Here is a 12,630-nt window from a genome sequence, read left to right on the forward strand (position 1 = left end):
TTCCCCACCGGGGTGGGGGTCTGTCTCTGTTTGTGCCGTTGTGTGCCTTTTTTGGTTGGCGAGAACTTTTTTGCCAAACGCTGAGCGCATACGAGTCCGAACCACCACGGAAAGCAGTAGGTGTCTCTGCATACGTTCGACAGGGCACAAAACTTTAAAAAATTATATATATACATACACATATATACATATATATAGAAATCTCTATATATATATATATAGAAAAAATAATACAAGAAGTAATGAAAGAAAAAACTTAATTAAATATGTTATAGTTTAAATAATAATTTACAAAAAAAAAAAAAAATGAATTCATGCAAAAAGTAATTCTCAAAAAAATCTGAAATATAAAAAATCGAAACGAAAGTTATTACACAAGCAAATGAAAGTGAAAGATGAAAAAAAAATTTTTTTTGAAGTTCAACCAAGAAGAAAATTTCTTTAATGCAAACGAAGAAAAAATGTAATATAACAAAATTTTCATCGTCGTTTTTTCTATACCAAAAGTGTGTGAGAGTGTGTGTGTCGATGTATGGGAGCCTTTGTGTAGATGTGTGTGTGTGGCAAAGTTCCTGAAAAACAGTGTGTGCGTTTGTGTGTGTTTGCATAGTAGTGCCTGTAAAAGTTCGTGGGATCGAATTGGTCGTGGTCCTCTGGTTCTGGGTCTGTCTTCTTCATCATCATCAGAACCATCGTTGTCGACGTTTTCGGGCATTATAGTGTGTGCGTGCTTACGAGTGTGTATTTGTGTGTATAGGAACAAGTCAAAGGAAAGTTTTTTTCTTTCTTGTGCATAAAAAATTTTCTATACACACAAAAGATGAGAATTATATTTAAAAAACACACAAGAAATAATTTCTAGTGAATGGAAAAAAGAACAAAAAGTATTTTTTTATTTAATGAAAAATAAATATTTATTATAAATAATCGTTAAATATTCTACCAAAGGCCACCCAAGAAATGTTTAAACAGAAATATTAAGTGTAGTAGAAAAAATTGTAAAAAGTTCAAACCATGGAGAAAAATAAGTTATATACACCTTAAACAATTGAACTTCGCCAGAGGAATACAGAGGAGAAAAAATAAAATTAAACCCCCCACCGATAAAAAAAATTGTGCTGCCATATCAAAAATGTGGATAAATTCAACAGAATAACTAATGTGGATTAACAGCAACAAATTCAATAATATTACAATTATTTTTTTAAATACCAATAATTATTACAAAAAGAAAGCAAAAAATATGAAAAAGAAGAAAAAATCTAATATCAGCAGTGGCAAAAAAGAAAAAAAAAAACGAAAAACTTTAGAGAAAAAAATTCTCTATCTATTGCGATTTATTTGAGCAGAGATATATGTGTTATGGTTCTGTCAAATATCAGTGGCAATATTCATGCTCTCTTTTTTACTCTCTACAACATTCCCTCTTTGTTGGCGATTTTCCTTTCCCCCAATTCATTCCTTATGGGATTATTGAATTTGAAAGGGGAATTTTTTCTTTTACTCTCCTAATATATTATGTTATTGTTGCTTGTGTGTTCCAATGTGGTGGGAGTGTGGGGTGTGTGCACTTTTGTAGTGAAGGGAAAATAGAGAAATGAGAAATACTTCCTTTCGAGGGAGAGAATAAGTTTTTTTATTGGGAACCCACAGTGAGAATAAAACATCAACTCTTTGTGAGAGTGTGTGAATTGTAGTGTAAACATTTTGACAGCCAACAATTATATTTTTTTTCAATATCTTCTTCTTATTCTGGATGAATTTTCTCTAGTTTCTGTCAGAAAAAATTTCAAGATTATTGATTATAGTTTTGGATTTTATTTAAAAATAAGAGGAAAATAGTAAAAAAATATATTTGTAAATAATTTGGGATTGTTTTAATTAAAAAAAATATGCATGAACTTTAGTAACATTCGATTTATTCGATTTAATTTTTTTTAAAAGGTGGGGTCAGCAAAATACATAGATTGTATGTTTAGATATACATAACTTTTTAGATTGATATTTTGTGTTGATTTGTTTTCTTTGGGTATGCTACAATATCTGAATGTTTTGAAATTGAAACAGGATTATGTTGAATTTGAAAATTTTTTAGATATAAACATTTATTTCTTCAGAAGAGGATAAAAACGATTACGATACATGATTAAAACCTCCTTAGGCCTATGCCAATATAATCAAAATTGATTTTTAATTTCGAATTGTTTTTAACTGGAAATCGACTTATTCGTTCCCTTTAAATTATTTTTTCCATGTACTTATCATTATATGTTTGATTTAGTCAAGAGTTTATAACACCTCGAAGTATAGATCCACAAATTAGTATAACGGCCGTCATTTCTTCACTACCTGGATGTACATAAATATTGATCGGAGAATAGTTAATGATAGAGGGACTATTCGCCTTTACATTGACATTATTTCTACTGATGTATGTGGTCCGAAATAGGGGTATGCATATTCAAAGGTTGATCATTAACCTAAATGAAGCAATTGAAAATAAATTTTGTTCCGGCTCGGTATTTAAGGTCCTTTAGTGTTTGTCTAGGGTAACACATTATCGAACCGTCCGACTTGAATTTTTATACCTTTAACCATAGGCTATCAAGGGTATATACAATTTATATAACAAAAATGGGCCTCATAGAAATATCGATTTTAGACTCCAAGTTTCTTTGGGTCAAATTCATTTCAGACAAATGAAGTCGGAAGAAGTAGGCCTATCTGTCAACTCCTTTAGGTACTTCTCTCATAAAGAGTAAAATTGTGACAATAGAATTAAATTATTGTGACAATAGAATTAAATTAAATTAAATTAAAATTAATCTGTCAAATAGGACCGATATCGGTTTGAAAACAGTAGGACATTAAATCGGACGGTACATTTCTTATGAGGATTATTTGAACCAAAAATTGTTATTTGAATAAAAAATCGATATGTTAATTACAGTCACCTAGAATGGGAATAGGAAATGGCTATTCTACGAAATTTTATATGCTTGAATATCTTTTAATACCTATCATTTGAATCTGCATAAAAAGTGAAGCCAAACGAACGAATACGATTTTATAAAATAATATTAATAATATAGTACTACTCGTTCTTATATCAACATTTTCGGTTGCATTGCTTATTCTGAGAATTTCAACCCTATGCAAAATTTGTGAGAATCAATCCGTAATTATGAACGGTAGTTAGTCAGTTGTTATGGACAGAGACGTATGAATTCACCATTATTTAAAAATGTATTATGTTTTTTTATGGCGTATATATCTTGTAGTTTATTATTTCACCATGAGGATACAAAATAAACCATTGGGCGGAGCAGTAAAGTCGGACGGGGCTGACCATATGATACCCTAACCACCTACCACCAATATCTAACGTTATGCGGTGCTATATTCTGAACCTGGGCAATATTTCGTGATATTTACACCCTCTTGGCCGAATATAGGTCAACAGCTCCACTTTCTAACCCTGGCATATTTTCCAAATATTGTTTTCCCGAGTTGAATATTTACGCCATAAAATAAAAATTTGGTCACTTTACGTGTTGGATGATTTCATCATCGGAATATTGACCGACATCATCCAAACAGCCGCTCTAAGTATTTGCTTATATCCCCTTCACCGTGTAATCAGTTTTAATGTCAACCACCCCTCTTGGATATAGATGTAAAATTTTGTAACGATTGGTCCTGTGGCCTGACGGACGGACATACATGTCTAAGTCGACTCAGCGAGTCGAGATATGACCGGTATGATCGGTATACTTAAAGGTCCAATATTTCGCGGTGTTACAAACTCTTGGGGATGCACAAAGCTGACAACATAGTTGTGTAGGTTATAAAAATAAATTTTATTCTAACATCAACGGAAAACCCGAAATGGAATATTCGACTATAATATAGGTGATATCGGTCGGGTTATGTATATACAAACACTTATATTTAATATCATTTCAAAAGCCAAAATGATTGATTGTAGCCACATACGATTTAGAATCTACATATGAGTCGTTTATTTTGAAATTGGCTTAAGTCCATTTTAGGTTCTGATATAAATCTTGGATTTCGTGTTTAAGGGCACAAAGCCACACAAAAAAAAGAATAAATAAATATCACTTACAATATTTTTGAAACAAATTAAACCCAAACTTTTAAATATCTCAATATCAGAAAAAAATTGACTTAAACCACTTTCAAAATAAACGACTCATTTAAAGGCTTGTTTAGGATATTACTGCTATTTTTTTCCATTACTGGACTCCTTCAGACACTTTCAAAAATTCCCTTCTGCTGTCTTGATAAAGGAGATTGCTCATATTAACACTAGAACGCCGAAGGCGGTCATTTTGACCGCTTTCCAATTTCAAGTACAAAAGCAACTGTGCATTTAATGACACTTTTTTTTTAATTTGGTGAATTTTTTATAATAAACGTAATTCTATGAGGTACAAAAAGTCACCATATTTTAAAAAAAGTGTCATTAAATGAACAGTTGCTTTTGTACTTGAAATTGGAAAGCGGTCAAAATGACTGCCTTCGGCGTTCTAGTTTTAATTCCCTTTAGAGTTTAAGACTAGTTTTCACACAGAAAAATTGTTCTAACAGCTGTCGGTGGGTTTCCGACGTTTTTGACGTATGTATTATAGGTCGAAAATGTATGTCATTTACGTCACTGTTTCTGACGGAACATCTCTGATCCCCTAGAAAATGTCAATATTTAAAAAAATGTTTTTTTTTTGTCATATAATGCAATGCGATTTGATCCAAACTTTGCAAGTCCAAATCTAGATTATGTCCGAAGATCGAACCTGGTCTACTCCTTCTGATACCTCCCCTATAAAGGGTCATAATCATAATAATTTGTTTATTCAATATCAAGCGAATGGAATGTCCGATATGTTCCAAACTTTGCACATAATAATAATTTTACCTTGGCTAGATGAAGTCCGAAGATGGGACCCATCGACCCACTCCTTCTGATACCTTCCCACAAACATTCAAACATATATTTCTATAGAGCAACCTCTTCTGATACCTCTCGATAGATGGTCAACTATTTGATAAAACCTCATATACGTAGTATTTACGTAGACCTCCGCCAACCATAGGCTGGGGCATACATTGTCAGAAACCCATTGAAACTTGGATGTTTGGAATATATCGTTCCACGTGTTAATAATCTCTCTCCTAAAACGGTATCCCCACATATTCGGTATTTTGGGCACGTTTTTCAATCGAATTGAATGTTAATTGGCTTATTATTGGGCAGGCCCAATTTTTCGGGTAGCCTCCATACAACGACACCTTCGGTATTTTGGATATGTTTTTTAAACAGAATTTACTGTAATTTAGTATTTTGTATTGTATTTTGTATCAAAAATGATCCATATTTTATATTTTGAGAGTAAAAAATGTTTATGGAACAAATAAAGAGTTGCGATATTCAAACTAAAAATTTCGGGCTGTGAGTCGATTTATGTGTGAAAAATGTCAGACGAACATACATATATGGGCAATATTGCCAATTTTTTAATATTCCATTTTCAAAAAATCAGCTTTTTTGTTTTTGTGGCACATCAATGATTTTTGGTACACATATAGAGAAAAATATTCTGACTCCGAAACCGTTCGCGATCAAATTTTTGGTTGATGCGCGCAAAAGTTATCGAGGTTTTAATTTTGGACATAAGAAAAAAATCTTAAAATTACGGCTTTTGTTATATTGAACAAAAACGTTGATATATATCTTCCTCCGTAAAATAAGAATATGAATATATTATAATAATCACGATAAAAAAAACATAGCAAATTACATAAATATTTTCATTATATTAATGACATACACATACCTAAAAATTAATTTAAAAATATGTACATAATCTAAACACCATGGTGAATCAAATGATATCAAAATCACACAAGTCCGTGTAGCGGTTTCTAAATCAAAGCGACAACAATACAAGATATTGAGGAAAAACATTTGTTTTTAGTTCGAAAAAATAATGTCATTATATTTATTTTTTTAATTGTATACAAGAAATTTCAGAAGAAAATGTTGGGGTTATTCTGCTATTTTACCCGAATTTCGCCGAAAAATTGACATATATAAAAATAATCACTTTTTGTGTATAAGTATACACCCTAAAAAATACATCGATCTATACCGATTTCAATGTGGTCCATTAAGAACCATGGATGTGCCAGCACAATCTATTTTTGAGATAAATTGCGTACATCTCTCTTTCGGCTGAAGTTTTTAAAGTTCTCTTTTCGAAAAAGATCAAAATCCGTATGAGGTCATTTATTGAAGCGGAAATGATACACAGAAAACGCAAATAAATCCGCGATATTTTCAAAAACATTTTTTGCCAAATTTCGTGTTTTTGGAAGGCCAGTTCCCGCCGTTCAAGTAGATGGATTTTCACGAAGAAGATTTTTTATCATCCGAAACGTAAAAAACTTTATTGATCGCGGGTACCCTTATCATTCAGTTGACAGATCTAAAAATTTGGCCCGAAAAATAGGTTTTTTAGAAATTTGATCGCACAAAATTCGCACCTTCGGATGAGTATTACTCTGAAGCTGTGCATACTACACACACAAAATACATATCAAATTACGCAGATTCGCGACTACATTTCTAAAAATCGATTATAAGATAATCGATTTTTAGAAATTCATGTTTGCCTATTAAAGCTAGAAGTAAAATTAAAAAAACACTCAAAATCGAGCTTCAAAATGTCAGCATCATTTAAAGGTAGATACAGTTAAAATTTTGAAAAATGATACATAAGGGGCGTAGTCCCCCTTTTGTTGGCTTTTAGTTTTACTTTGACACAACCTGTTTTTACACTTTTTTTTTACATTAAAGTAGACACAGCTTCCACCAAAATAAAGTTTGGAGGTCAATATCATGAACAGTTTGCAACGACAGATCAATTAACCCAAAACTATTCACTTTTTTCATATACTTAAGTAGTTCCCGAGTTATAAAGGGGTGAACCTCCGCTTCAGCTATGTTAAAAAATTGGCAATATTGCCCATATATAGTAACTTCGGGTAATGTGGACTGTCATTTTCTTTTTGTGATATTGTCGGCGTTCCAACGGTAAAAACTAAAAACAATTTGTTCTCACAACATAGTAGATTTGTTGTCTTAATATATTCCCGAACAAACAATATTTTTATTGGTCTACAAGAAAGTTATTGGATTATATTTAAAAATACTCAAAACTGCGAATAAAAATAACTTGGCGTGCAATATGGACCAGTAAGTTAAAAGGCAGGCTGTGGATTGGATGTGATAAAATTCAGTTTATTGCAATATTGGGTAACATTTAAGCGTACCGCCCATTTGCGGTATTTTGACGGTCCTAGCTTCATTATCTAGTTGTAATTTCGAAATCGAGTTTTCCTCGTAGAAATGTTTTGAATATGGACCCACGTTTCGAACTAGTCAACATCAAAATGTCCCGTTTTTTATAGTAGTCCACATTACCCGATTTGATTTTTTTTATTTTAAACAATTTTCTGGCTCAAATAATAAATAAAAAGTAATACTCACAGATTGTAATTAAAGCTAAACGTGCATTTTTATTGTGGAAAATAAAAAACTAAATAATTTCTTTATATATAGGAAAGACAAATGCTTGACTTTTGTGCCAAAAAAAGATTTTAATAAGAGCTTAACTAAATTGTCAACATTACAATTATGTACTAAAAATCATGTTAGATGTTTGTTTTTACTAATTAGGAAAACGTATATCAAGGAGTCATTGTCATATTTCAAGCATTTTCTGAGATATGGGGGTGGTCCATTACCCAAATTATTCTACGGTCCTAGACTAAGGGCATACCTCTGTGCTGATAGCTGATATACAGTTCATATAAATGTGTTACACTTTTATAGCCGATAATTGTGTTCGTTTAACGTCGATCCTTCCCTCAATAGTTGTTGTTGTTTCAAATCAATAAATTAAAAGAGATTATATGGGGAAATAGTATACTCGAATCGAATTTTTACCCTTCTATTACCAATGATCGAAAAAGTTTAATTCGTGAAAACATATTATATATTTTAAATTAATCAAAACAATGTACCTTTGGAAAATACAATTCAAGACCATGTTTTTCTTTTTCAATATTTTCTAAGCCTAGAATATTAGAATTTGTACGATGATGGTCCTTTTCATTGTATTATTAACTATACAAGAACAATTTACCTCAAAAATTGTTTTAAAAAGACAGTAAATTTTTCATGCCACCAATATCGTAGGAAAATACAATTGTGTTATACATGTATTGGTAACTATTTTGTGCAATATTCAACACAAATAAAATGTATAAAATAATAAAATGTTTACAATAGGAAATCAATTGTCCTTGATATTGGAATTTAATAAAGAAGTAACTTAGTTTTCAAATGAATTCAATTCAATAAACAATTGAAGTATTTTTGCAAAAAGAAAATTCAAGACCAAGTTTTTCTTTCGTTTTTTTTTCATTTTCATTATTTTGTTTTTTATTCTACTTTCTATGTAGAGTATTAACACTTGTATGAGTTTTGGGAATAGAGATAATTTCTGAGTTAAATGATGTAAACTTCAGTGTGTGTGTGTCTGTAGCTACTGGGCATGCTCTGTAGGAAAATTGTGTTCTCTCCAAAATGTATTTGGCGTAAACAACATGCAATGGAGAGTGACAACGAACTAGAAGAGTTCACAGAGGGAGAACCAGTGAGAATAAAATCTATATTTACTTGGGAGAAATAAAAAGTAAATTCGATAATGAGAGAGTGGGAATAAATAAATGACAAAAAAACTAAACTAAGGATATAAAAAAAAAAAAATAAATAAAATAAAAATAATGTAAAATTCTTATTAAAATAATTCATTTTTAGAAAAATAAAGATATTATTTTTTATTATAAGGATTTTTTTTAATTATAACCAAATAAATTAAAGTGAAGGAAAGAAAATCTCTATTGTACATTATTCCATTAGGAAAAAATGGAAAAGAAAGAAGAAGAACACATTTCCTCTCTACACTCTGTTGCTATTTTCCTTGCACACATATATTCCTCATCTGTCATATTTAGTTATGCCTGTGTGTGAGTGTGCCTATTTAAATAAAAATTTTCCCATCTCATAATAAATGTTGGGATATTTTATTTTGTTTAGTTTAGTTTTTTCTCTTCTTTCTTTCTCTCTTTCTATGTTGTTTATTTAGGAAAAACGGAGGGATATTTGTCTGCTCATATGTAAACATAACAAGAATATCTATGTTTATTTACTCCCTAATTCCGGGAGTAAATGGGAGAATATTCCAATTGGATGGAAATACATTAAATTCGGATTCGAACATGATGATGATATGTTCCCTACATTTTAGGCACTCTCACTTTCTGTGTGTGTGTGGTGAAAACATTTCTTTTCTTTTTTTGAAAAAAGGAAAACACACATATAATCGTATAGAATTTTTTCGATACACACACACAAACATCTATTAAACAGACGGACAGAAATATGGATGGATAGATGGAAAAATGATGATTGAATGTTTGAATATTTTGCAGTTCTTTTCAATAACTTTTTCCTTACATAAATATGTTCAAAGTGAATACTTGCAATTAGTTTGCTCTCAACTATATGTTGAGAGTGCGTGAATAATAAAAAAAGTAAACTTTTTGGTTAATTATTTTCAATTGGCATACTTTTTTTGAGGATATAGCTTTTATCATCACCATACAATAATTATTTCAAAAAATTCAAATATTCACATATTTCAATATATTTGTATATACATACTTATGTATATACATTTGTACATAAAACTCAATGTATGAAGTTACCCACCATTCATATAAATGTGGGTGAGAGAGCAATAGTAGCTGAAGATTGATACAACATTTTTATTTTACTTGCACATGTAGTGTATTCGTATAGGGCTGTTTGGTGTTGTTGTTTCTTTTTGTTTATTTAGAAGAATAAAAAATGATACTTTTTGAATATTATATTTATTTTTTATATTAAATGTTCGAAGAAAAATACAAAAAGATAGAAAATTTGAAAATATTGGAAATAATAAAATCAAGAATATTGAAATATTTCAAATAATTAAATTTTTATACTTATTATTTTAAATAAACCATATTAATTTAATTAAAATTTTATTTGTGTTAAGACTTTTAACTATGACATATTCCCCCACCATAAAGCTCTATATAATTACTGAAGATCCCATATAGTTATTTATGTTCTTGATCAGTATAACATTCTTGTGGATTTAGTCGTGTTGTCAGAGATCTCAATATTGCTACTACCCCTGGAATGTTTGGTATTCGAAATGGTGTACATCGGTTCACGTTTAGATATAGCCCCATTTCTGGTATTTAAAATTGCATATCATTTATGTTGATGGTGCTCGGCGCCATGTGACATTTAAGATTCTTGGAGAGTAAAAAAAGACAGTTTTGCAGAAACATTTCAAAATATGTCTTTGTTCGGCATAGTTCCACATTAAGATTCAGCCCAATTTTAGGCGCATTTTCCAAACGTTATGGTCCATAAAGTTTTAGGCCGTCTACAAAAAAGTATTTGCGGCGTCCACTGAAGCTTGAAAACGAATAATCCGATCAGCATATATTTTTGTAGGATCGTGAAGAACCTAATAACCACGCTATACGGAATTAAAAATATCCATTTGGACAATTGTGAACATTTAAAGTTTTTGAAAAAAAAATGTTTTTCTTTATTCAATTCGAACCTACTCTAATTCAAGAATGTCCCTATAAATGTTCATGTGGAAATCTCAATAACCCTTGAAGATATATATAGCCGATTTATTGTGTCAAGCGACGACAAAAGTACTTCTCAAATTTTAAACGTGTTTTCCCGAAATAGTGTTTCGAACACAATCTAGGCTTGCTAAATATAATCGGTTGTAGAAAGTTTAATATAAATCGGATGGTCCGTTCCCATGGTATTATAAAATTAATTTTAAGCGTAATTTTGAGAATTTTGTGGGAGAGGTAACAGAAGGAGTGGACCTATATTCCCCATCTTCGAACATGAAGTAAGTGCGCACCACCCGGCCAGATAGACGGATATTTGTAAATCGACTGCAAATTGTCTGATACGAATTTGGTCCAAAGAAACATGGGGTCTAAACCCAATATTTCGATTAAGCACATTATTTGCGTATCAAAGTGTGTATACAATAAGCATACCCCTAAATAGGCTTCCATTTCAGGTATTTCGATTCACCTGGAAGAATTTTCAAATTTATATGTTTCTCAAAGGAAATTTAGTTTCTCAAAGGATAATAAACCTTGTGACAGAAAAGTGTCAATGTGGATCATGTTTTCACAAAGAGTTCGAACGATTTTAGGTAATTTGAAGTTCCACATCACCATGAAGGGTATAGAAAGTTCGTACCAAGCACAATTAACGACGTTTTGACATGTTTGGTATAATGTCGTTACTTCAGTTAGGCTAGTAGTAATGTTCTCTCCGCTTCGATAGTTCGTTGTTCGTCTTTTCCCAATCTTAAAAGTATGTCGAAAGATTGACAAAATTATTTAGCCCTTTTCTGTTATATCTATGGGAGGAGTTTAATTTAGATTTTGTAATTACTTTGGTCAGTCAGTTTATCTAGCGATCAAAAGAACTCAATTTCGAGTAGACTAGGTTTTCGGTTGTTGGCATAATTTTGCATTGTGTCGCTTATGATTTATAATCTAAAGAGTTTTGTCTTTCAACAACTTATTTTTAAATGAAACATTTGTTTTTGACAAAATAATCACCGTGGTCTGCATAAAATTCTATGTCGATTTATGTATGTCCGTCTCATAATATTTAAGATAGAGGTTTGACATTTTGCACATACTTGTTTATTACTCCTAGAATGTTTGGTTTTGAAAATTGGATGTATCGGCCAGGTTATCATATAGCATCCATATAACGGTACTTTATGGATTTTCGACACCTTTTTCGTCCGAATTGGCTAGAATTTGGTATTTTGATTTTTGATTGGGTATCAAATCTTCCTACTGAAACTATGTAATAAAGGTCCACTTTTACGATAGCCTTCATATCGGTATTTTGGGGTGTATGGATACGTTTTTCAACCGAATTGGCTGTAATTTAGCATTTAACTTTCTCTGGGTAACATACCTTCCTACTAAAATTTATCATTATAGGACCATTAGTTTACTTTTTACTATAGCCTTCATATAACGACACCGCATATTATTCGGTATTTTGGCGGTTATGGGCCTATTTTTACATTAGGTGTCAAATTTTCCTACCAAAGTCATGGTGGAGGGTAATGCAAACAATTCCGTTATAAATTCAAAATATTCAATAAAATTACAATTGCAGTAATTCGAATTTGAAATATGTACAATAAATTCAAATGAAATGTTGAATCAATCATAATTGTCGAATTGAATTGAATCAAATTGAAATGTTACAAAATTCGATTGGAATTCTGGAAATACATGTGAAATTGTAGTTCTTGAATTACAATTGAAGTGTTTTTAATTACCAGTAATGTTGGCGGGTTATTTGTGATACCATTTGTATTTTGTAGTTTCAAAATAGTCAGGCTGAATTCCAGTTTT

Source organism: Musca vetustissima, unplaced genomic scaffold, assembly GCF_032173495.1.
Source record: "Musca vetustissima isolate MV318-11 ecotype Yass unplaced genomic scaffold, APGP_CSIRO_Mvet_v1 utg3891, whole genome shotgun sequence".
Taxonomy (NCBI): domain Eukaryota; kingdom Metazoa; phylum Arthropoda; class Insecta; order Diptera; family Muscidae; genus Musca; species Musca vetustissima.